Source organism: Arachis ipaensis, chromosome B2, assembly GCF_059453495.1.
Source record: "Arachis ipaensis isolate K30076 ecotype BB chromosome B2, ASM5945349v1, whole genome shotgun sequence".
Lineage (NCBI taxonomy): Eukaryota > Viridiplantae > Streptophyta > Magnoliopsida > Fabales > Fabaceae > Arachis > Arachis ipaensis.
Window position 1 is genome coordinate 44902266 of NC_142437.1, and position 26960 is coordinate 44929225.

Below are 26960 nucleotides of genomic sequence, written 5' to 3' on the forward strand. Positions count from 1 at the left end.
TCAGCTTCATGATTGCACCAAGGTACTTGGTAACTTGCTCTTCAGTAACATCCTCATTCTCTTCAGAAGATGAATACTCGTCAGAGCAAATGAAGGGCATAAGGAGGTTCAATGGAATCTCTATGGTCTCTAGATGAGTCTCAGATTCCTTTGGTTCCTCAAAGGGAAGCTCCTTATTGATCACTGGACGTCCCAGGAGGTTTTCCTCCTTGGGATTCACGTCCTCTCCTTTTTTTACAGGTTCGGCCATGGTGATCAATTCAATGGCCTTGCACTCTCCTTTTGGATTTTCTTCTGTATTGCTTGGGAGAGTACTAGGAGGGATTTCAGTGATCCTTTTACTCAGCTGGCCCACTTGTGCCTCCAAATTTCTAATGGAGGACCTTGTTTCATTCATGAAACTTACAGTGGCCTTAGATAGATCAGAGACTAAGTTTGCTAAATTAGAGGTATTTTGTTCAGAGTTCTCTGTCTGTTACTGAGTGGATGATGGAAAAGGTTTACTATTGTTAAACCTATTTCTTCCACCATTATTGAAGCCTTGTTGAGGCTTTTGTTGATCCTTCCATGAGAGATTTGGGTGATTTCTCCATGATGGATTATAGGTGTTTCTATAAGGTTCACCTAAGTAATTTACCTCTACTATTACAGGGTTCTCAGGATCATAAGCTTCTTCTTTAGAAGATGCCTCTTGAGTACTGTTGGATGCAGCTTGCATTCCATTCAGACTCTGAGAAATCATGTTGACTTGCTGAGTCAATATTTTATTCTGAGCCAATATGGCATTCAGAGTATCAATTTCAAGAACTCCCTTCTTCATAGGCGTCCCATTACTCACAGGATTCCTCTCAGAAGTGTACATGAACTGGTTATTAGCAACCATGTCAATGAGTTCTTGAGCTTCTACAGGCGTTTTCTTTAGGTGAATGGATCCACTTGCAGAAGTATCCAATGACATCTTAGCTAATTCAGACAGACCATCATAGAATATGTCCAGGATGGTCCATTCTGAAAGCATGTCAGAAGGACACCTTTTGGTCAGTCCTTTTTGTCTCTCCCAAGCTTCATAGAGGGATTCACCTTCTTTCTGTCTGAAGGTCTAAACATCCACTCTAAGCTTGCTCAGCTTTTGAGGAGGAAATAACTTGGCTAAGAAAGCCTTGACCAGCTTATCCCAAGAGTTCAGGCTATCCTTAGGTTGAGAGTCCAACCATACTCTATCTCTGTCTCTTACAGCAAAAGGGAAAAGCATGAGCCTGTAGACTTCAGGATCTACTCCATTAGTCTTAATAGTATCACAGATCTGCAAGAATTCAGTTAAGAACTGAAAAGGATCTTCAGATGGAAGTCCATGAAACTTCCAGTTCTGCTGCATCAGAGAAACTAGCTGAGGTTTCAGCTCAAAATTGTTTGCTCCAATGGTAGGGATGGAGATGCTTCTTCCATGTAAATTGGAATTAGGTGCAGTAAAGTCACCAAGCATCCTCCTTGCATTATTATTATTATTGGCTGCCATGTCCTCTTCCTGTTCGAAAATTTCTGACAGGTGCTTGCTGGATAGTTGTAATTTAGCTTCTCTTAGTTTCCTCTTCAGAGTCCTTTCAGGTTCTGGATCTGCTTCAACAAGAATGTTCTTGTCCTTGCTCCTGCTCATATGAAAAAGAGGAAACAGAAAAATAATAATAATATGGATCCTTTTTACCACAGTATAGAGGTCCCTGTGTGAGTAGATGAATAAATAAATAGAAGGAGATGAGAGAGAAAGAGGATTTTCGAAAATAATTTTTTGAAAAAGAGTTAGTGATTTTCGAAAATAGTTTTTGAAAAAGGTTAGTAATTTTTCAAAAATTAAAATCAAAAATTAAAATAATTAGTTAATTAAAAAAAAATTTTGAAAAAGAGGGAAGATATTTTCGAAAATTAGAGAGAGAGAGAGAGTTAGTTAGGTAGTTTTGAAAAAGATAAGAAACAAACAAAAAGTTAGTTAGTTAGTTGAAACAAATTTGAAAATCAATTTTGAAAAGATAAGAAGATAAGAAGTTAGAAAAGATATTTTAAAATCAAATTTTTGAAAAAGATATGATTTTGAAAAAGATAAGATAGAAAGATATTTTTAAAAAGATATGATTGAAATTAGTTTTAAAAAAGATTTGATTTTTAAAATCACAATTAATGACTTGATTCACAAGAAATCACAAAATATGATTCTAGAATTTAAAGTTTGAATCTTTCTTATCAGGCAAGTAACAAACTTGAAATTTTTGAATCAAAACATTAATTGTTATTGTTATTTTCGAAAATTTGATATATTAAAATAAGAAAAAGATTTTTAAAAAATATTTTTAAAATTTTCGAAGATAACTAAGAAAAATGAAAAAGTTTTGATTTTTGAAAAAGATTTTGAAAAAGATAAGATTTTTAAATTGAAAATTTGATTTGACTCATAAAAACAACTAGATTTTAAAATTTTTTGAAAAAGTCAAATCTAATTTTCGAAATTTTGAGAGAGAAAAGGAAACATATTTTTTTTATTTTTGAATTTTTAATGATGAGAGAGAAAAACATTAAAATGATGCAATGCATGAAAATTTTTACACCAAAACAATGAATGCATGCAAGAATGCTATGAATGTCAAGATGAACACCAAGAACACTATGAAGATCATGATGAACATCAAGAACTTATTTTTGAAAATTTTTAATGCAAAAAAAAAACATGCAAGACACCAAACTTAGAAATCTTTGATGCTTAGACTCTATGGATGCAAGAATGCATATGAAAAATACCATACAACACAAAACAAGAAAACATCAAGATCAAACAAGAAGACTTACTAAGAACAACTTGAAGATCATGAAGAACACTATGAATGCATGAATTTTTCGAAAAATGCAAGATGAGTATGCAATTGACCCCAAACTTTCAACTTAACTCAAGACTCAAACAAGAAACATGAAATATTTTTGATTTTTTTATGATTTTATGATTTTTTTTTTGTATTTTCATTTAATTTTTTTTTTGAAAATCATTTTGAAAAAAAAAAATAAGGATTCCAAAATTTTTAATATGAATTCCAGGAATCTTATGCTCTTTAGTCTAAAGCTTCAATCAAAGGGTCAGGCATGGCTTAATAGCCAGCCAAGCTTTAGTATGTAATTCAGACATGACACGCCTGACATTCCCTACAGCCAGCCAGGCTTCAACATGCTTCATGAAACGCTAGAATTCATTCTTAAAAATTCTGAAGAAAAAATATATTTTTGAAAACATTTTTATTTTAAAATTTTTTTCGAAAACAAAGGAGAAAATTTTGAAAGATTTTTGAAAAATTTTTGAAAATAAAACAAAAAGAAAATTACCTAATCTGAGCAACAAGATGAACCGTCAGTTGTCCAAACTCGAACAACCCCCGGCAACGGCGCCAAAAACTTGGTGCACGAAATTGTGATCTCTGGTAATGGCTCCAAAAACTTGGTGCTCTAATCTCAATTCATAATTTGTCACAACTTCGATACAACTAACCAGCAAGTGCACTGGGTCGTCCAAGTAATAAACCTTACGTGAGTAAGGGTCGATCCCACGGAGATTGTTGGTATGAAGCAAGCTATGGTCACCTTGTAAATCTTAGTCAAGCGGATATAAAATAGTTATGGAGTTTTCGAAATTAAATAAGAAGTAAACATAAAATAATGATAGAAATACTTATGTAAATCATTGGTGAGAATTTCAGATAAGCGCATAGAGATGCTTTCGTTCCTCTGAACCTCTGCTTTCCTGCTGCCTTCATCCAATCAGTCTTACACCTTTCTATGGCTGGCTTTATGTAAGGGCATCACCGTTGTCAATGGCTACATCCCATCCTCTTGTGAAAATGGTCCAAATGCTCTGTCACAGCATGGCTAATCATCTGAGGTTCTCGATCATACTGGAATAGGATTCACCCTCCTTTTGCGTCTGTCACTACGCCCAGCACTCGCGAGTTTGAAGCTCGTCACAGTCATTCAATCCCTGAATCCTACTCAGAATACCACAGACAAGGTTTAGACTTTCCAGATTCTCATGAATGCCGCCATCAAAATAGCTTACACCACGAAGATTCTGATTAAGAGATCTAAGAGATACTCATTCAATCTAAGGTAGAACGGAAGTGGTTGTCAGGCACGCGTTCATAGAGAATGAAGATGATGGTCACGTTCATCACATTCATGTTGAAGTGCGAATGAATATCTTAGAAGCGGAATAAGTTGAATTGAATAGAAAACAGTAGTACTTTGCATTAATTCATGAGGAACAGCAGAGCTCTACACCTTAATCTATGGAGTGTAGAAACTCTACCGTTGAAAATACATAAGTGAATATAGGGTAAGCATGGCCGAGTGGCCAGCCTCCCATGGAGGTCTAGGATAGCATAAAACTGATCAAAGATGTCTAATACAATAGTAAAAAGTCCTATTTATAATAAACTAGCTACTAGGGTTTACAGAAGTAAGTAATTGATGCATAAATCCACTTTCGGGGCCCACTTGGTGTGTTCTTGGGCTGAGCTTGAATTCTACACGTGGAGAGGTCATTCTTGGAGTTGAATGCCAGCTTTTGTGCCATTTTGGGCGTTGAACTCCACTTTGCAACTTGTTTCTGGCGCTGGACACCAGAATTGGGCAGAGAGCTGGCGTTGAACGCCAGTTTGCGTCATCTAAACTTAGGCAAAGTATGGACTATTATATATTTCTGGAAAGCCCTGGATGTCTACTTTCCAACGCAATTGGAAGTGCGCCATTTTGAGTTCTGTAGCTCCAGAAAATCCATTTTGAGTGCAGGGAGGTCAGAATCCAACAGCATCAGCAGTCCTTCTTCAACCTTTGAATCTGATTTTTGCTCAAGTCCCTCAATTTCAGCCAGAAAATACCTGAAATCACAGAAAAACACACAAACTCATAGTAAAGTCTAGAAATGTGAATTTAACATAAAAACTAATGAAAACATCCTTAAAAGTAACTAGATTCTACTAAAAACATACTAAAAACAATGCCAAAAAGCGTATAAATTATCCGCTCATCAGAACCTCGATTGTCTTTATGGTTTCCTTTGGTTCTGGGCTAGAGGGTTCTTGAGTGGAATTTAGGCACTCAAAGGGTATGCTTGGGCTGGCGTTCAACACAAGCTTGGTTAACTTATTGGGCGTTGAACGCCCTTGCTGTCCACCCTGACTGGCGTTAAACGCCAGTCCCTCTAGCATTCTGGGCGTTGAACGCCCAGTAGGGATGTCCTTGCTGTCGTTCAACGCCAGCTTCCCTGGGCTTGTGGGTGTTGAACGCCCAGTGAGAGGTTCTTCACTGGCGTTTAGCACCAGTTTTTCTACCAAAATGGGCATTAAACGCCAAGTGAGGAGTTCCTCACTGGTGTTTAACGCCAGGCTTGCTGCCCTTGTGGGCGTTGAACGCCAAGTGAAGGCTTCTTTACTGGCATTCAATACCTTCCCATTCTCCTCAAGTTCGGCCTCTACCTCTATGGTTATGGCCTTGCACTCTTCTCTAGGATTAACCTCAGTATTACTGGGAAGAGTGTCAGGAGGAGTCTCAGGGATCCTCTTACTCAGTTGACCAACCTGTACCTCCAAGTTTCTAATGGAGGACCTTATTTCATTAATAAAAGTATGGGTGGTCTTAGTGAGGCTGGAGACTAGAATGGCTATGTCAGAAAGGCTCTGCTTAGAGGTCTCCATATTCTCTTGAGAAGATGGGAATGGTGGTCTGTTATTGAACCTATTCAGGTTCCTACCACGTTGGTTGTTATTGAAACCTTGCTGAGGTTTCTGTTGATCCTTCCCTGAGAGGTTAGGATGATTCCTCCACAAAGGGTTGTAAGTGTTTCCATAGGGTTCTCCCATGTAATTCACCTCCTCCATGGTGGGTTGATCAGGATCATAAGCTTCTATCTCAAAAGAAGCTTCCTAATTACTACCAGCTACAGTTTGCATCCCAGTCAGATGTTGGGAGATCATGTTGACCTATTGGATTAAGATCTTATTCTGAGCTAGGATGGCATTCAGAGTCTCAACTTCATGAACTCCTTTTCTTCTGAGACGTTCCATCGTTTATAGGATTCCTCTCAGAGGTGTACATGAATTGGTTGTTAGCAACCATTTCAATGAGCTCTCTTGCTTCTGCAGGCATTTTCTTTAGGTGGAGGGATCCACCTGTAGAGCTATCCAATAAAATCTTGGATATCTTAGACAAACCATCATAGAACACGCCTATCATGGACCATTCTGAGAACATGTCAAGAGGACATCTCCTGATCAATTGCTTGTATCTTTCCCAAGCTTCATAGAAGGATTCACCTTCTCTTTATCTGAAGGTTTGAATATCCACTCTAATTTTGCTCATCCTCTGAGGGGGAAAGAACTTAGCCAGAAAAGCATTAACTAGCTTTTCCCAAGAGTCAAGACTCTCTCTGGGTTGGGCTTCCAACCATAGCTTAGCTCTGTCTCTTACTGCAAAGGGAAAGAGCATAAGCTTATAAACCTTAGGATTCACTCCATTTGTTTTTACAGTATCACAGATTAGCAAGAACTCAGCTAAAAACTGATATGGATCTTCTATTGGAAGTCCATGAAATTTGCAATTCTACTGTAGAAGGGAGACTAACTGAGGCTTAAGCTCAAAATTGTTAGCTCCAATGGCAGGTACAGCAATGCTTCTGCCATAAAAGTCAGAGGTAGGCATGGTGAAGTCACCAAGGACCTTTCTTGGCTCCTCTTGTGGTTCGGCCATGTCCCCTGTTTCTTGTTCAAAAATTTCTAAAAGGTCTCTTCCAGAGTATTGTGTGTTAGCTTGTTGTAAACACATCCTCAGAGTCTTCTCAGGTTCAAGATCAGGAGTTAAGAGGTGTTTTTTATTCCTGTTCCTGGTCATAAACAAGAAGAAAAGAAAAAGAAATATGGAAAAGAAGAAAGCTCTTTGTGCCAATTGGCAAGAAGCTCCTCCTTAAAGTCAGAAGTAAAGAAAGAAGAAGAAGAAAGAAAAGAAGTAAAAGAAGTAGAAGAAAAATACCTTGGAAATAGTAGATAAGAGTAAATAAAAGAAGATAGAAGAAGTGAAGATGGAAGATGAGAGAGGATGAGAAGAAGTCGAATGAATAGATGTGAAAGGAGAAGAAGTATCAATAGAAAAAGTAAATAAGAATTTAAATATTTTTATTTTTATTTATATATTTAATTAATTTTCAAAAATTAGTTAATTAATTTAAAAAGAATTTAAAATTTAGATGTCAAATTTTTGAAAATAGAAGAGATAGAAGAGAGGGAAATTTTCGAAAATTAAGAGAGAGGAGAGTTAGTTAGGTAGCTTTGAAAAAGGAGAGAGAGAAGAAGAGAGATGATTTTCGAAAATTAAGGAGGGAAGAGTTAGTTTGGTAGTTTTGAAAAAGATGAGAGAGAAGATAAGATATTAATTAAGAAAAGATTTTAATTTAAAATAAAATAGAAGATAAGATAAGAAAAGATTTGAAATCAAAATTTGAAATTAGAAAAAGATAAAATTTTTAAAAAATTTTAAAAACGATATAATGTTAAAATTTGAATTTTGAAAAAAGATAAGATAAGATTTTTTTTGAAAAAGATATGATTTTTTTTTAAAAGATTTGATTTTTGAAAACTTGTGACCTAAGATATGATAAGATAAAATTTTAAAATAGAAATCTAAATTTTTAATCAAAAATTTAGAAAATAATAATTAAGTAAAGATAAAAAAGATATTTTTTTGATTTTGAAATTTATTTATGAAAGAGAAAAACACAAAAAAGACACAAGACTTAAAATTTTTTAGATCTAGCACCCCTTTATTTTCGAAAATTTGGAGGGAAACACAAGGGGACACCAAACTTAAAAATTTTAAGATCAAAACACAAACAAGACTCAAGAACACTTTGAAGACTTACAACAACACAAAAGAACAAAACTTAAAGACTCAAAGAACATAAGAACATAACAAGAACACCAAACTTAAAATGTTTAGAAAACCAAACCAAAATTTTCGAAAAACAAAAGAAAAATAACAAGAAGACACCAAACTTAAAGACTTGACACAAGATTTAAACAAAGAAAATATTTTTAAAAATTTTTAGAACATAGGACTCAAAGAAAATGCAAGACTCAACAAGAACATTAACACTGTGACTCAAACAAACATCTAAGGATGCCAAAAATAAACTATATGAAAAAGGTTTTTGAAAGGGTTTAAAAAATTTTGGAATTGAAAAACAAGAACATGCAAGACTCAATACCAAGAACAAAAATCAAACAAAGAAAAGAAAAATATTTTTGAAAAAGGTTTTAAAATTTTCGAAAATTTGAAAAAGAGGAAAATAAAAATAAAAGACTTTAATCAAAGTTATACCCTTACAAAAATCAAAGACTCAACAAAAACATAAATTCAACAAAGAAAATAAAAATAATTTTGAAAAGGTTTTTTTTATTTTCAAAAATTAGAGAAGAAGAAGATAAAAATAAAAGACTCAATTAAAATAATGTAAAAATAAATTACCTGATTTAGGGAGCAAGACAATCCTTCAGTTTGTCCCAACTCAACAATCCCTAGCAACGGCGCCAAAAACTTGGTAGCACGATTCCTCACACCTTCGTACTGTTATACCAACAAGTGCAATGGGTCGTCCAAGTAATACCTGAGCGAGTCAGGGTCGATCCCACGAGGACTGTGGTTTGAAGCAAGCTGTTATTGTCTTGCAGGTCTTAGTCAGGCAGAATCAGAAGGTTGTTGGAATATTATGTAAGCCTTGAATAATTATATGTCATAAATGTTGAAAGGGGTAAAACCAATTGGATTAGATGATACGAATAGAGTTGAGAGTTGGAGTTGTTTTGCCTTTCTGAATGAACAGAACTCTGGTACTACTCTCTTCTTTGCTTGTGAATGATTTTCTTCTATGGCAGCCTGTATGTGATCAACGCCATGGGCCACGGTCATTGATCTCTTCTGCTACAGATTGAACGCCGCTGTGGTCATCCAATCTGACAAAGGGTGAAGTGCTAGCAAGTCATTCTCCTGGCGATCCTACTCAAAGTGCCACAAACAAGGTCGAATCTTTCGGATCAGAGAATGCTGCTTCTTTGGATTCTAGCCTATATCACGGAGACCATAATCTCCCTGGAAATCGGCTGAACTGGTGTCTCGAGAAGTCCCCAACGAAGTCGTGGATTAACCGTCTAAGAGATGTATAAACATAGCTGTTGGCTCATGCTTTCCAGTCATGTATTCACACGAACCTAAGTAGACGAGGGTGTTTGTCAGGCATGTTCGTCTTAGTGTGATGAATAGAGCTAATTTGTCAGATAATCCTATTCACCACGATGAAGATCAGATATACATCTTAGAAACAGATCAAACACGGATCGGAGAAGAAATAGTAATACTTTTATTAATTCATAGGACTCAACATGGCTCCTCCCCTCAACCTAGGAGGTTTAGAAACTTATACTGAAGTAAAAACACAATGGAAAAATGAAAATATGGTAGACCTCCCTCAGTGAGAGGTGTAAAAGTTCTTTAAATACTAGGTTAATGACTAAGGATTACACAAAAAGAGTAAAACAGTCTATTTAGTACTAAAATCCACTTATGGGACCCACTTGGTGAGTGTTTGGGCTGAGTTTTGATGAGATCCACGTGCTATGAGGCTTCTAGGACGTGAAACACTGGCTAGGGGGTCCTTATTGGGCATTTGGACGCTGGGCTCTACTCTTTGGGCGCTGGACGCTTGGAAGGGGCATGAAGCTGGCGTTGGATGCCAGTTTTGGGCCTTCTAATCCAAAGCAAGATATGAACCCTCCATTTTGACTTCTATAGCTCCAGAAAAGCTCTTCCAAATGCAGGCAGGTTAGATCTGGACAGCATCTATAGTGCTTTCTCTGTCTCTAAATCAGACTTTTGCTCCGGCTCCTCAATTTCAGCCAGAAAATATCTAAAATTGTCCAAAAACATAAAAACTCATAGTAGAATCTAAAAATGTGTATTTAACACTAAAACCTATAAAAATATAATAAAAACTACTAAAAACTATATGAAAGTGATGTAAAAAGCGTATAAAATATCCGCTCATCACCAAGCATTTTGTCAAACACTTGGAAGGCATAAAAGGAAAACTTCACAAAATGGAAGAATTAATGAAACCCATAACTAACACAAACAGGAAGTCAACAATATCAGTTAAGATAATCATAAAAAAGACATGGAAACATAAAATTGCATTAAAAGAAAATAGAAATCCATTAAGGGTTCATCAACATAAAAGAGAGCAAAATAAGAAATTAACAAGAAAAACTAAGAAGATTGAGACAATGGAATAATAAAATATAAAAAGAGTTGAAGTAAAAACAAGAATTAAAAGTTGGATCTAAGAAAATTTAACCTAAACTACCCTATATTCTAGAGAGAAGGGAGATCTTCTCTCTCTAGAATTCTAACCAACAACATGATAAAAACTATACTTTGACTACTCCCCCACATTTCCTTACAATTCTTGGGTTCAAAAGCATCAGAAATGAGTTAGATTTGGGCCTCATTGAGCTCAGAAATCGCCCCCAACATTTTGCCTTTAATGAAGTCACGTGCCGCTTGTCACGCATATGCGTCACTGGCAACTTTCTCTTTCATGCGTATGCGTGGGTGACGCGTGCATGTGGCCTTGAGTTCAGCAAATCCTCATTTTTTCATGAATTCTCCATTTTTGCATGCTTTTTCTTCATTCCTTCAAATCAATCTTTGCCTTCTAATCCTGAAATCACTTAACAACCATGTCAAGGCATCGAATGGAATTAAAGTGAATTAAATTTATCAATTTTTGGGTCTAAAAAGCATGTTTCTACGTTTAAGCACAAATTAGGAGAAATTCACAAAACCTTGCTATTTCGTTGAATAAATGTGAGAAAAGTTGACAAAATTCCCTAAATTCAACAAAAGATAAACCACAAAATTGGTGTTTATCAACCCTAATCAAAGTTTAATTCAAGAAATTGTCACAATTCAAATCAAATAACCGAGAGTATTTAAACTCTTGGGTCGTACTCCCAAGGAACTAGTGACAACAAGTGCATAAAATTGGTTGTGAAAAGCAAGGGGTTTCCAATGATGAAATCAAACAAAATAAAGGAATTAAAGAACAATCCAAAATTGCAATTAATAAACTAATAAAGGAATAAAAGAACTATATATGTAATATAAACAAGTAAGACTCAAAATTGGTGGAAATGTGGTTCAAAACATAAATGGAACCTTGACTTGGGATGAGTTATGGAATTCCTTCCTTGCCAAAACCACAACTATGATAATTATTATGGATTAATCTCACTTAGTTAACCCTTAACATCGAAGGATAAGTCAAGTGAGCATAATTGTTATTAATCCACAAATCCTAGCTAACTTACTAGTTACCTTAGTAAAAAGCTAGCGTTAGTGGAAACAATAACAACTAATAACCCAAGAATTATCACTAAATGTCAGACATTATGACTCTAGTAATCCATATACTCAATCACCCAAGCCAAGGGGTAGAAATCTATCCCATAGTCAAAATTGAAATTTTATCAAACACATGGAGGGCACAATCATAAAAATATGGCAAAATTGGGAAAAATGATAAAAACTATGAACAACCAAGGAACAAAATCAACAATAGCAACTCAATAAACACAAAATAACCATCAAACATCAAATTCATTAACCAAAACTCAAAATTGCAAAACTATGTATATATTGACAAAGTAAATTAAAGTGTAAGAAAATGTAAAACAAGTAGTGCAATAAAATAGAAAATTAAGGAATACTTACAATGGAAATAGCTATAATCCAAGATCAAAATTGGGAATGAAAACTTGTAAATAAACCCTAATTACATCCTAAGAAAGTTGAGAGAAAAACCTAACCTAAACTACCTAAAACTACTCCTAAGTGTGTTGTACGAGCCAAAGAGCCCTTCCTTATAAGCTTCCTTATAAGCTTCCAAGCCATCAGAAATGGGCCAAAGAGCCCTCAAAATCGCGAGCCACGTGAATTTTTAATGAAGTCATGCACTGGTACTTGTGCTTATGCACAGGTGTGTGCGTACGCACACTTGCTGATTTTCATCCTATGCGTACGCATAGGAGTTGTGCGTACACACACTTGCTGATCTCTGATGAGCGGATAATTTATACGCTTTTTGGCATTGTTTTTACATAGTTTTCAGTACAATTTAGTTAGTTTTTAGTATATTTTTATTAGTTTTTAATTAAAATTCACATTTCTGGACTTTACTATGAGTTTGTGTGTTTTTCTATGATTTCAGGTAATTTTTGGCTGAAATTGAGGGACTTGAGGAAAAATTAGATTCAGAGGTTGAAGAAGGACTGCAGATGCTGTTGGATTCTGACCTCCCTGCACTCAATGTAGATATTCTGGAGCTACAGAACTCCAAATAGCACGCTCTCAATTGCGTTGGAAAGTAGACATCCAGGGCTTTCCAGCAATATATAATAGTCCATACTTTGATTAAGGATAGATGATGTAAACTGGCGTTGAACGCCAGTTCCATGCTGCATTCTCGAGTCAAAGGCCAGAAACAGGTTGCAAAGTGAAGTTAAACGCCAGAAACATGTTACAAACTGGCGTTCAACTCCAGGAAAGACCTCTACACATGTAAAGCTCAATGCTCAGCCCAAGCACACACCAAGTGGGCCCCGGAAGTGGATTTCTGCATCATTTACTCATTTCTATAAACCCTAGTAACTAGTTTAGTATAAATAGGAATTTTTACTATCTTTGTAGAGATCTTTGATCAGTTTTATGCTATCTTAGACTTTCAAGGGGGCTGGCCATTCGGCCATGCCTGGACCTTGTCACTTATGTATTTTCAATGGTAGAGTTTCTACACACCATAGATTAAGGTGTGGAGCTCTGCTGTTCCTCACAGATTAATGCAAAGTACTACTGTTTTTCTATTCAATTCAAGCTTATTCCTATTCTAAGATATCTATTTGCACCCAAGAAAATGATGAATGTGATGATTATGTGACGCTCATCATCATTCTCACTTATGAATGCGTGCCTGATAAACACTTCCGTTCTACATGTAAACAAGCTAGAATGAATAATATCTCTTGGATATCTAATACAGGGGACCGAGTCCGAGATATTAGAATCTTCGTGGTATAAGTTAGAACCGATGGATGGCCATTCTTAAGATCCAGAAAGTCTAAACCTTTTCTGTGGTATTCCGAGTAGGATCTGGGAAGAGATGGCTATGACGAGCTTCAAACTCGCGAGTGCTGGGCGTAGTGACAGACGCAAAAGGATAGTAAATCCTATTCCAGTATGATCGAGAACCGACAGATGATTAGCCATGCAGTGACAGCGCATTGGACCATTTTCACAGAAAGGATGGGATGTAGCCATTGACAACGGTGATGCCCTACATAAAGCTTGCCATGGAAAGGAGTAGGAATGGTTGGATGAAGACAGCAGGAAAGCAGAGGTTCAGAGGAACGAAAGCATCTCTATACGCTTATCTAAAACTCTTACCAATGAATTACATAAGTATCTCTATCCTATTTTAATTATCTTTTAGTACACTATAATCTCTTAATACATTTGAATCCACCTGACTGAGATTTACAAGGTGACCATAGCTTGCTTCAAGCCGACAATCTCTATTGGATCGACCCTTACTCACGTAAGGTTTATTACTTGGACGACCCAGTGCACTTGCTGGTTAGCTGTGCGAAGTTGTGACAAAGAATTAAGATTATGAACGTGCGTATAAAGTTGTCAGCACCGTTACCAAGGAATGGAACCGTCACGATTTCTGCGCACCAAGTTTTTGGCGCCGTTGCCGGAGATTGTTTGAGTTTGGACAACTGACGGTTCATCTTGTTGCTCAGATTAGGTAATTTTATTTTAATTTAAAGCTTTTTATTTTTTATTTTCGAAAAATACAAAATTTTTTTCTTTTTTTCGTTTTTCTCAATTAATTTTCGAAAAATACAAAAAAAAAGAAGTTTAATAAAATAATAAAACCAAAAATATTTTGTGTTTCTTGTTTGAGTCTAGAGTCAAGTTTTAAGTTTGGTGTCAAATGCATCTTTTTAATTTTCTAAAAAATTATTTCCGAAAATTTCATGCATTGCATTCTTCATGATCTTCAAGTTGTTCTTAGCCAGTCTTCTAGTTTGATCTTCATATTTTCTTATTTTGTGTCTTTTCTTGTTTTTCATATGCATTTTCAATTTGTTAATGTCTAAAGAATAAAAATTTTTAAGTTTGGTGTCTTGCATATTTTCTTTTCTTGAAAATTTTTCAAAAATAAGTTCTTGGTGTTCATCTTGACATTCAAAGTGTTCTTGGTGTTCATCTTGATATTCATAGTGTTCTTGCATGCATCACATGTTTTGATCTAAAATTTTTATGCATTGAGTCTTTGGGTTATTTTTCTCTTTCTTCATTAAAAATTCAAAAATAAAAAATATCTTTCTCTTATTTCACTCATAATTTTCAAAAATTTGATTTGATTTTGTCAAAAATTTTTAAAATTTAGTTATTTCTTATGAGTCAAATCAAATTTTCAATTTAAAAATCTTATCTTTTTCAAAAATCAAATCTTTTTCATTTTTCTTTTATGATTTTCGAAAATTTCAAAATTGATATTCAAAATTTTTTTTCTTATTTTTATTTCATATTTTCGAATTTAATACTAACAATTAATGTGATTGATTCAAAAATATTAAGTTGTTGCTTGCCTATTAAGAAAGGTTTAATCTTTAAACTCTAGAATCATATCTTTTTAGTTTCTTGTTAGTCAAGTAATCAACTTTGATTTCAAAAATCAAATCTTTTCAAATTTCTTTTTCAAATCTTTTTCAAATTAAGTTTCAATCATATCTTTTTCAAAATCAATTTCAAAATCTTTTCTAACTTCTTATCTTTTCAAAATTTGATTTTCAAATCTTTTTCAATTGACTACTTAACTTTTTGTTTGATTCTTACCTTTTTCAAAACTACCTAACTAACTCTTTCTTTCTAATTTTCGAAAATCACCTTCACCTTTTTCAAAAGTCCTTTTTAAATTAACTAATTGTTTTAAATTTAATTTAATTTGATTCAATTTTCCTTTCTTAATTTTGAACTTTAATTTTTATTTTTTATTTTAAATTCAATTTAAAAACAAAAATACTTTTATTTTCTAATTATTTATTTATTTACTAACACTTCTCTTTCTTAAAAATTCGAACCCCTCCCTCCTTCTGTGTTCGAATTTCTTCTCTTCTCTTCTACTTACATAAGGAATCTTTATACTGTGACATAGAGGATTCCATATTTTCTGTTCTCTTCTTTTTCATATGAGCAGGAACAAGGACAAGAACATTCTTGTTGAAGCTGATCCTGAACCTGAAAGAACTTTGAAGAGGAAGCTAAGGGAAGCTAAAGCACAACTCTCTGGAGAAAATCTGACAGAAATTTTCGAAAAAGAAGGAGACATGGCCGAAAATAATAACAATGCAAGGAAGATGCTTGGTGACTTTACTGCACCAAATTCCAATTTACATGGAAGAAGCATCTCAATTCCTGCCATTGGAGCAAACAATTTTGAGCTGAAACCCCAATTAGTTTCTCTGATGCAACAGAACTGCAAGTTTCATGGACTTCCATCTGAAGATCCTTTTCAGTTCTTAACTGAGTTCTTGCAGATCTGTGATACTGTTAAGACCAATGGGGTTGATCCCGAGGTCTACAGGCTTATGCTTTTCCCATTTGCTGTAAGAGACAGAGCTAGAATATGGTTAGACTCTCAACCTAAGGATAGCCTGAACTCTTGAGATAAGCTGGTCACAGCTTTCTTAGCCAAGTTCTTTCCTCCTCAAAAGCTTAGTAAGCTTAGAGTGGATGTTCAAACCTTCAGACAAAAGGAAGGTGAATCCCTCTATGAAGCTTGGGAGAGATACAAGGAACTGACCAAAAGGTGTCCTTCTGACATGCTTTCAGAATGGAACATCCTGGATATATTCTATGATGGTCTGTCTGAATTATCAAAGATGTCACTGGACCATTCTGCAGGTGGATCCATTCACCTAAAGAAAACGGCTGCAGAAGCTCAAGAACTCATTAACATGGTTGCAAATAACCAGTTCATGTACACTTCTAAAAGGAATCCTGTGAGTAATGGGACGCCTATGAGGAAGGGAGTTCTTGAAATTGATACTCTGAATGCCATATTGGCTCAGAATAAAATATTGACTCAGCAAGTCAATATGATCTCTCAGAGTCTGAATGGATTGAAGGAATCATCCAACAGTACTAAAGAGGCATCTTTTGAAGAAGAAGCTTATGATCCTGAGAACCCTGCAATAGCAGAGGTGAATTACATGGGTGAACCCTATGGAAACACCTATAATCCCTCATGGAGAAATCATCCAAATTTCTCATGGAAGGATCAACAAAAGCCTCAACAAGGCTTTAATAATGGTGGAAGAAACAGGTTTAGCAATAGCAAGCCTTTTCCATCATCCACTCAGCAAAAGATAGAGAGCTCTGAGCAGGATCCATCTAGCTTAGCAAACATAGTCTCTGATCTATCTAAGGCTACTCTAAGTTTTATGAATGAAACGAGGTCCTCCATTAGAAATTTGGAGGCACAAGTGAGCCAGTTGAGTAAAAGGGTCACTGAAACCCCTCCCAATACTCTCCCAAGCAATACAGAAGAGAATCCAAAAAGAGAGTGCAAGGCCATTGATTTAATCATCATGGCCGAACCTACAAGGGAGGGAGAGGACGTGAATCCCAGTGAGGAAGACCTCCTAGGACGTCCAGTGATCAACAAAGAGTTTTCCTCTGAGGAACCAAAGGAATCTGGGACTCATCTAGAGACCATAGAGATTCCATTGAACCTCCTTATGCCATTCATGAGCTCTGATGAGTATTCTTCTTCTGAAGAGAATGAAGATGTTACTGAAGAGCAAGTTGCCAAGTACCTTGGTGAAATCATGAAGCTGAATGCCAAATTATTTGGTAATGAGACTTGGGAAGATGAACTCCCCTTGCTCATCAATGAACTAAGTGATCTGGATCAACTGACATTGCCTCAGAAGAAACAGGATCCTGAAAAGTTCTTAATACCTTGTACCATAGGAACCATGACCTTTGAGAAGACTCTATGTGACCTTGGATCAGGGATAAACCTCATGCCACTCTCTGTAATGGAGAAACTGGGAATCTTTAAGGTGCAAGCTGCCAGAATCTCATTAGAGATGGTAGACAACTCCAGAAAATAGGCTTATGGACAAGTAGAGGACGTGCTAGTAAAGGTTGAAGGCCTTTACATCCCTGCTGATTTCATAATCCCGGATACAGGGAAGGATGAGGATGAATCCATCATCCTTGGAAGACCATTCCTAGCCACAACAAGAGCTGTGATTGATGTGGACAGAGGAGAGTTAGTTCTTCAACTGAATGAGGACAACCTTGTGTTTAAAACTCAAGGATCTCCTTCTGTAACCTTGGAGAGGAAGCATGAAAAGCTTCTCTCATTGCGAAGTCAACCAAAGCCCCCACAGTCAAACTCTAAGTTTGGTGTTGGGAGGCCACAACCAAACTCTAAGTTTGGTGTTGAACCCCCACATTCAAACTCTAAGTTTGGTGTTGGAAGGTTCCAACCTTGCTCTGAACATCTGTGAGGCTCCATGAGAGCTCACTGTCAAGCTATTGACATTAAAGAAGCGCTTGTTGGGAGGCAACCCAATGTTATCTAATTATATTTATTTATTTTCCATAGTTATTTTATGTTTTCTTTAGGTTGATGATCATGTGAAGTCACAAAAACTACTGAAAAATCAAAAACAGAGTGAAAAATAGAATAAAAAATAGCACACCCTGGAGGAGAACAGTCTGGCGTTTAATGCCAGAAAAAAGTATCTACCTGGCGTTAAATACCAGAATAGAGCATGGAAGTGGTGGTTAACGCCAGAAACAGGCAGCAGTCTGGCGTTAAACGCCAGGATTGCATGTATAGGGCGTTTTACACGTCTAAAGGGTGCAGGGATGAAAAATCCTTGACACCTCAGGATCTGTGGACCCCACAGGATCCCCACCTAACCCTATTCTCTCCTCTTCACACCTTTTCATAATTCTCTTCCCCAAATGTCCTTCACCAATCACTTCAATCACTCTTTCCCATCACCCCCTCACCACTCACATCCATCTTCTCTTCCCCATAAACCCCGCCTACCTTCAAATTCAAAATATTTTCCCTTCCAAACCCAACCCTAAATGGCCGAACCCTAAACCCCTCCCCACTTCTATATAAACCCTTCATTCATTCTTCTATTTCATACAACACAACCCCCTCTTCTTCCACTTGGCCGAAACCTACTCTCTCTCCCTCTCCCTCATTTCTCTTCTTCTTCTACTTCTTTCTTTCTTCTTTTGCTCGGAGACGAGCGAACATTTTAAGTTTGGTGTGGTAAAAGCATAGCTTTTTGTTTTTCCATAACCATTTATGGCACCTAAGGCCAGAGAAACCTCTAGAAAGAGGAAAGAGAAGGCAATTGCTTCCACCTCTGAGTCATGGGAGATGGAGAGATTCATCTCAAAGGTCCATCAAGACCACTTCTATGAAGTTGTGGCCAAGAAGAAAGTGATCCCTGAGATTCCTTTCAAGCTAAAAAAGAATGAGTATCCAGAGATCCAACTTGAGATCCAAAGAAGAGGTTGGGAAGTTCTCACCAACCCCATTCAACAAGTTGGGATCCTAATGGTTCAAGAATTCTATGCAAACGCATGGATCACTAGGAACCATGATCAAAGTGTAAACCCGAATCCAAAGCATTGGCTTACTATGGTTCGGGGGAAATACTTAGATTTCAGTCCGGAAAATGTAAGGCTGGCGTTCAACTTGCCAATGATGGAAGAGAACGCACGCCCCTACACAAGAAGGGTCAACTTTGATCAAAGATTGGACCAAGTCCTCACAGACATATGTGAGGAAGGAGCTCAATGGAAAAGTGACTCAAGAGGCAACCCGGTTCAACTAAGAAGGCATGACCTCAAACCAGTGGCTAGGGGATGGCTAGAGTTCATTCAATGCTCAATCATTCCTACTAGTAACCGGTCTGAAGTTACTATAGACCGGGCCATCATGATCCATAGTATCATCATTGGAGAAGAGGTGAAAGTTCATGAGATTATACCTCAAGAACTTTACAAGGTGGCTGACAAGTCCTCCACTTGGGCAAGGTTAGCCTTTCCTCACCTCATATGCCACCTCTGCAATTCAGCTGGAATTGACATAGAGGGAGATATCCTCATTGAAGAGGATAAGCCCATCACTAAGAAAAGGATGGAGAAAATAAGAGATCATGGACCTCAACATGAGCATGAGGAGATTCCTCACCATGAAATTCCTGAGATGCCTCAAGGGATGCACTTTCCTCCACAGAATTATTGGGAACAAATCAACACTTCCCTAGGAGAATTAAGTTCCATCATGGGACAACAAAGGGTGGAGCATCAAGAGCCCTCCATCATCCTCCATGAAATTAGAGAAGATCAAAGAGCTATGAAGGAGGAGCAAGAAAGACAAGGAAGAGACATAGAGGAGCTCAAGAGCACCATTGGTTCTTCAAGGAGAGGAAGACGCCACCCTCACTAAGGTGGACTCATTCCTTAATCTCCTTGTCTATTTATTTTCTGTTTTTTGGTTTTTGAGCCTTACGTGTTTTTTATGTTTGTGCCTTTACTACATGATCATTAGTGTCTAAGTGTCTATGCCTTAAAGTTATGAATATGAATCCATCACCTCTCTTAAATGAAAACTGTTTTAATTACAAAAGAACAAGAAGTACATGGTTTCGAATTCATCCTTGAAACTAGTTTAATTATTTTGATGTGGTGACAATACTTTTTATTTTCTGAATGAATGCTTGAACAGTGCATATATCTTTTGAAGTTGATGTTTACTAAATGTTAAATATGTTGGCCCTTGAAGAATAAGGAAAAAGGAGAAATGTTATTTGATAATCTGAAAAATCATAAAAATGATTCTTGAAGCAAGACAAAGCAGTGAATACAGAAAGCTTGCGAAAAAAAATAGCGAAAAAAAAAAAGAGAAAGAGAAAGAAAAAGCAAGCAGAAAAAGCCAAAAGCTCTTTAAACCAAAAGGCAAGAGCAAAAAGCCAATAGCCCTTAAAACCAAAAGGCAAGGGTAAACAAAAAGGATCCAAGGCTTTGAGCATCAGTGGATAGGACGGCCTAAAGGAATAAAATCCTGGCCTAAGCGGCTAAACCAAGCTGTCCCTAACCATGTGCTTGTGGCGTGAAGGTGTCAAGTGAAAACTTGAGACTGAGCGGTTAAAGTCAAGGTCCAAAGCAAAAAGAAGAGTGTGCTTAAGAACCCTGGACACCTCTAATTGGGGACTTTAGCAAAGCTGAGTCACAATCTGAAAAGGTTCACCCAGTTATGTGTCATGTGGCATTTATGTATCCGGTGGTAATACTGGAAAACAAAGTGCTTAGGGCCATGGCCAAGACTCATAAAGTAGCTGTGTTCAAGAATCAACATACTGAACTAGGAGAATCAGTAACACTATCTGAATTCTAAGTTCCTATAGATGCCAATCATTCTGAACTTCAATGGAAAAAGTGAGATGCCAAAACAATTCAAAAGGCAAAAAGCTGCAAGTCCCGCTCATCTGATTGGAGCTAAGTTTCATTGATATTTTGGAATTTATAGTATATTCTATTCTTTTCATCCTATTTAATTTTCAGTTGCTTGGGGACAAGCAACAAGGTGTTGCATTGAGCGGATAATTTATACGCTTTTTGGCATTGTTTTTACATAGTTTTCAGTACAATTTAGTTAGTTTTTAGTATATTTTTATTAGTTTTTAATTAAAATTCACATTTCTGGACTTTACTATGAGTTTGTGTGTTTTTCTGTGATTTCAGGTAATTTCTGGCTGAAATTGAGGGACTTGAGCAAAAATCAGATTCAGAAGTTGAAGAAGGACTGCAGATACTGTTGGATTCTGACCTCTCTGCACTCAAAGTAGATTTTCTAGAGCTACAGAACTCCAAATAGCACGCTCTTAATTGCGTTGGAAAGTAGACATTCAGTGTTTTCCAGAAATATATAATAGTCCATACTTTGATTAAGGATAGATGACGTAAACTGGCGTTGAACGCCAGTTCCATGCTGCATTCTGGAGTCAAACGCCAGAAACAGGTTGCAAAGTGGAGTTAAACGCCAGAAACAGGTTACAAACTGGAGTTCAACTCCAAGAAATACCTCTACACATGTAAAGCTCAATGCTCAGCCCAAGCACACACCAAGTGGGCTCCGGAAGTGGATTTCTGCATCATTTACTCATTTCTGTAAACCCTAGTAACTAGTTTAGTATAAATAGGAATTTTTACTATCTTTGTAAAGATCTTTGATCAGTTTTATGCTATCTTAGACTTTCAAGGGGGCTGGCCATTCGGCCATGGCTGGACCTTATCACTTATGTATTTTCAACGGTAGAGTTTCTACACACCATAGATTAAGGTGTGGAGCTCTGCTATTCCTCACAGATTAATGCAAAGTACTACTGTTTTTCTATTCAATTCAAGCTTATTCCTATTCTAAGATATCCATTCGCACCCAAGAACATGATGAATGTGATGATTATGTGATGCTCATCATCATTCTCACTTATGAACGCGTGCCTGACAAACACTTCCGTTCTACATGTAAACAAGCTAGAATGAATATCTCTTGGATATCTAATACAGGGGACCGAGTCCGAGATATTAGAATCTTCGTGGTATAAGTTAGAACCCATGGATGGACATTCTTGAGATCCGGAAAGTCTAAACCTTGTCTGTGGTATTCCGAGTAGGATCTGGGAAGGGATGGCTATGACGAGCTTCAAACTCGCGAGTGCTGGGCGTAGTGACAGACGCAAAAGGATAGTAAATCCTATTCCAGTATGATCGAGAACCGACAGATGATTAGCCATGCAGTGACAGCGCCTTGGACCATTTTCATAGAGAGGATGGGATGTAGCCATTGACAACGGTGATGCCCTACATAAAGCTTGCCATGGAAAGGAGTAGGAATGGTTGGATGAAGACAACAGGAAAGCAGAGGTTTAGAGGAACGAAAGCATCTCTATAAGCTTATCTGAAACTCTCACCAATGAATTACATAAGTATCTCTATCCTATTTTAATTATCTTTTAGTACATTATAATCTCTTAATACATTTGAATCTGCCTGACTGAGATTTACAAGGTGACCATAGCTTGCTTCATGCCGACAATCTCCGTGGGATCGACCCTTACTCACGTAAGGTTTATTACTTGGACGACCCAGTGCACTTGCTGGTCAGCTGTGCGAAGTTGTGACAAAGAATTAAGATTATGAATGTGCGTATAAAGTTTTCAGCGCTGTTACCAAGGAATGGAACCGTCACGATTTCTGCGCACCAATCTCCATCTTGTGCGTACGCATAGAGTTGTGCGTACGCACACATGGCTGTGTGCTTCTCCTTTGTTTTCTTCATGTTTTCTCCCAATTGCATGCGTCTCTTCCACTCTGATCAAGCCATTCCAACCTCTTACACCTGATATGACTCATCAAAACCATCAAGACATCAAATGGAATGAAGGTGGAATAAAATTGATTAAAATAAGCACAAAATAGCATGTTTTCACAATTAGACATAATTTAGGGAGAGAACACAAAAGTATGCTATTTAGGTGAATAAATTTGGGTTTATATTATGAAATCAACTCAAATCAATCCAAAATTTATCATTAAATGTGGATTCATCAAAAGCCGAGCTATGTCCATATCGAGGTAGGTAAAGTTTCTTTTCATTTTCTAGATTCATTTTTTTTTCTATCTATTATGCTTGTCTTACTTGATTTTGATGCTTGGTTTTTGTTCCGAGGGTTACCCAAAACTGGAGGTCGATCTCGGATGAGATCTTCTGTACTGGTCGGAGATGGCGTGTCCGGCTGGCTAGTGACGGCCGAAGCTGTTGTGTCTGACTTGTTGGACTTGCTGCACTACTGATCCTGGGCCACCGGAGGGGGGTACCTGCAAGAGACTCCGATGCTTAAGTTAGCACGGGTATTAAGCAGGTTTATTGTAGAATCAGAGTATGAGTTATACCTGAGTGCTCCAGTGTATTTATAGTAGTGTGGGCTGACCTTTAAGATAAGATAAGTTAGTTATCTTATCTTATCTTATCTTATTTGGGGTGAAGTCAGCTTATCTTCAAGGGAACCGCCTTTATCTTTATAGGCTTGGATTGCCTTTGGATGTGGGTCGTGTTCCTCTATTTGGGCCCTTTGTTGGGCTTTCTTGTCGATTTGGCCGACCTCTTTGAGAAGAGGTCGGATAGCCTGACCTGAAGAGGTCAGTCACTTTGTCGCTAATCATCCCAGGTCGGGTAGTGCGACCCGGGGTATGAACAGTTTTGCAGCAAGGATTACCAGTGGATCGAATGCGTTGAAAGTCATTTGCCAAGCTAAGAAGAATGCTGCTACTGTCCGAGTTATACAGTTAAAAGAGGTCGAGAAGTTAGGTAAACTCTCCTCCTCCAAATCAGACTCGGGCCCCTCTTCCTCGGTTAAGGGTCTTCCTGATCCTTTTCCTCCTGCTGGATCTAATATCCATACTTTCCCCCCTATTCCTCCTTTTTCTGAGCCAAATCCAGAAAAGTGCAAGACCTTTGAAATTTGAAGTGTGCATGAACAAGGCTTTGATGTCGTAGGTTTTTATGAGAAACACGTCCTTCCCAACAGTTTTATCAGTATGGATGATGTTTCTTTAGAAAATCATCTTCAGGTGTTGGACCGAGGTGAAATTCAGACGGTCGGAGTGTGAAAAGCTTTACTAAGTGAGCTAGAGAAGAACCCCCTTGGTGCCACCCAGCGAACCTTGTCTGATCTACAAGTTGAGGTGGCAACTTTGCGAGAGTCTAAACAGGAGTGGGAGAAGGAGAAGGAGGTTCTGGTGTCCGATCTTTATAAAGCTCAGAAAAGGGTAAAACAATCTGAGACCGCCTGCACCATGGTCAAAGGCTTGAAGAAGAAAGTTAAGGAGAGTTATACTCGAGTCTTTGGGGAGAAGTTGGACTTGGTGGATGAATTGGCTAGGGCAAGGGAGAAGTATCGGATATTGAGGAGTCGGTCTCCTATGGGATGGACAAAATGGTCGAGAACTTAAAGGCCCAATTCTGAGTAGTTGCTCCCGAGTTATATCTCTTTCATTGATCCCGACATCATTGTGATTGATAGGAAGATCGTTCCCCCCTGATGATAATGCTCCTTCCGAAGACCTCAAGACATTGGGTTTTCGGGCTATGAGGACCTCCTAAAGCTCCCCAACTCGGATGGATGAAGACCTATCCTCCCCGACCCGGCTTGAAGAGACCCTCCCAATCTTCTCGTCTCAACTCGAAGAAGCTTTTAACATGAGTTCTAGCAATCAAGACTCCCTTTCATGATTTTCTTTTCTTAAGATTTGATGGCCCGGCTTGTGGGTCCTTTGTGAACACTTTATTTTGTAATAACTTGGTTGTTGAAGTACTCTTCTAAAAAATGTCTCAGATGGATTTTTTCCCTTTGTGAGCTTTCTTTTTTGAAACATAATAGCTTTTGCTACACCTTGTATTGTTTACTGGTGTCTTTGTAACTTATGCTTGATAAGAATATTATTCTTTTTGAAAATAGTTTTCTAAGTTATTTGACCTTTTCTTTAATTCAAGTGAATTTTTCAAGGTCAAAAGTACCTTAGAAATTTCTCTTTTGACAATTCTTTTTCCATTCTGGAGATCTAGGGCCGACATTTCGAGGTCGGTCATGTTCTTTTAAGTTATTTTTGTGATACATTTTGAGGCCACCTTTTTTACCGACTTGCTATGAGTGGTTTTTTGAGATTTGGCCATGATCTGCGTATATAACCTCTTTACGCTAACTTGGACCTCGTCGCTTCATCTTGCCAACCATCTAGATCGGGCAATATTTTTTGCATTTTTTCGAGCTTAAATTAGTGCATGTCGTAGAATAAATAATGGAATAAAGGATGAATTATCATTAGATGAGAATAATTTACAAGTATCTTAGCTACTAAAAGTCTTTTACTTTTGACTCCTAGCCCTTGTTTTGATGCCTCATTAAAACCCTCCCCAAGAAAATCCTTTTTGAAAAAAAATCATGAAGTTGGGAAAAAGAGTACATCAAGGAACAAGGTTCGCTTTCTAACTGTAGTATCTCTTCATATTACATGCATGTCACGACTTAGGGAGCTCGTTCCCTTGTAGGTCGGACACTTTGTAGTAAACCTTTACTAAGACTTCTATGATCTTGAAAGGTCCTTTCCAATTTGCAGCCAGATTTCCTTCGCCTGACTTCTGCACCCCGACATCATTTATTATTAAAACAAGGCCGTTTGAGGTGAAGTTCCTTCTAATGACCTTCCTGTTGTATCTTGCAAAGATCCTTTGTTTTAATGCTACCTCTCTTATCCGAGCTTGTTCCTGGACTTTTGGGAGGAAGTCGAGCTCTTCTTTTTGAGTTTGGATATTTTCTACTTCCTTGTAGAACCTTACTCTTGGGCTTTCTTCATTTATTTCAACAAGAATCATAGCTTCTATTCCATAAGCAAGTCGGAACAGAGATTCTCCAATTGTAGAATGGGAGTTGTCCGATATGCCCATAGGACTTGTGCAAGTTCTTCGGCCCATGCTCCTTTTGCCTCTTACAGCCTTTTCTTGAGCTCTGCCAATATGACTTTATTCGCAGCTTCTGTCTGTCCGTTGGCATGAGCGTGCTTGATGAGCGGATAATTTATACCCTTTTTGACATTGTTTTTACATAGTTTTTAGTATGTTTTAGTTACTTTTTATTATATTTTTATTAGTTTTTATTCAAAAATCACATTTTTGGACTTTACTATGAGTTTGTATATTTTTCTGTGATTTCAGGTATTTTCTGGCTGAAATTGAGGGACCTGAGCAAAAATCTGATTCAGAGGCTGAAAAAGGACTGCAGATGCTGTTGGATTCTGACCCTGCTGCACTCAAAATGGATTTTCTGGAGCTACAAAAACCCAATTGACGCGTTCTTAATTGCGTTAGAAAGTAGACATTCTAAGCTTTCCAGCAATATATAATAGCTCATATTTTGCTCGAGATTTGATAGCCCAAACTGGCGTCCAATGCTAGCCTAAAACATCTTGGCGTAAAACGCCTAAACTGGCACCAGAATTGGAGTTAAACGCCCAAACTAGTACCAAAGCTGGCGTTTAACTCCAGGAACAGCCTATGCACATGTAAAGCTCAATGCTCAGCCCAAGCACACACCAAATGGGCTCCGGAAGTATATTGTTGCACTATCTGCACTTAGTTACTCATTTTCTGTAAACCCTAGGTTACTAGTTTAGTATAAAAACTATTTTTAGAGATTTATTTTATATCTTTGGAATATCTTTTGATCACTTTGATATTATAGACCATTGTACACGTTTAGAGGCTAGCCTCACGGCCATGCCTAGACCTTCTTTCACTTATGTATTTTCAACGGTGGAGTTTCTACACCCATAGATTAAGGTGTGGAGCTCTGCTGTTCTTCATGAATTAATGCAATTACTACTGTTTTCTATTCAATTCACACCTACTTCTTCTCCAAGATATACTCTCATACTTAATTTAGTTAAGTCAGAATGAAGGGGTGACCCGTGACAATCACCCAATCTTCGTTACTCGCTTAGCCAGGATCGCGTGCCTGACAACCACAAAGCGGTCTACATGATGTTCAACGTAGTCATTGGACGACAGCTGGAGTATATTCTCTTAGATATCTAATACACGGATCAAGTGCATGAGATTAGTATCTTCGTGGTATAGGCTAGAATTATTGGCAGCATTCTTG

At 37.4% G+C, this 26960-nt stretch overlaps 3 non-coding genes across 3 annotated transcripts; 2 read left to right on the forward strand and 1 right to left on the reverse strand.

Moving 5' to 3' along the window:
• The first annotated feature begins 1012 nt into the window (after nt 1-1012).
• LOC148573814 (small nucleolar RNA R71) lies at nt 1013-1120 on the forward strand. The gene has a single exon (XR_015906882.1). It is a non-coding gene; the product is annotated as a small nucleolar RNA R71 (small nucleolar RNA).
• A 5154-nt stretch (nt 1121-6274) lies between these two features.
• On the forward strand, nt 6275-6381 carry LOC148573815 (small nucleolar RNA R71). The gene has a single exon (XR_015905885.1). It is a non-coding gene; the product is annotated as a small nucleolar RNA R71 (small nucleolar RNA).
• A 9536-nt stretch (nt 6382-15917) lies between these two features.
• On the reverse strand, nt 15918-16025 carry LOC148573816 (small nucleolar RNA R71). Its single transcript, XR_015906765.1, has one exon. It is a non-coding gene; the product is annotated as a small nucleolar RNA R71 (small nucleolar RNA).
• Between the last annotated feature and the right edge of the window lie 10935 nt (nt 16026-26960).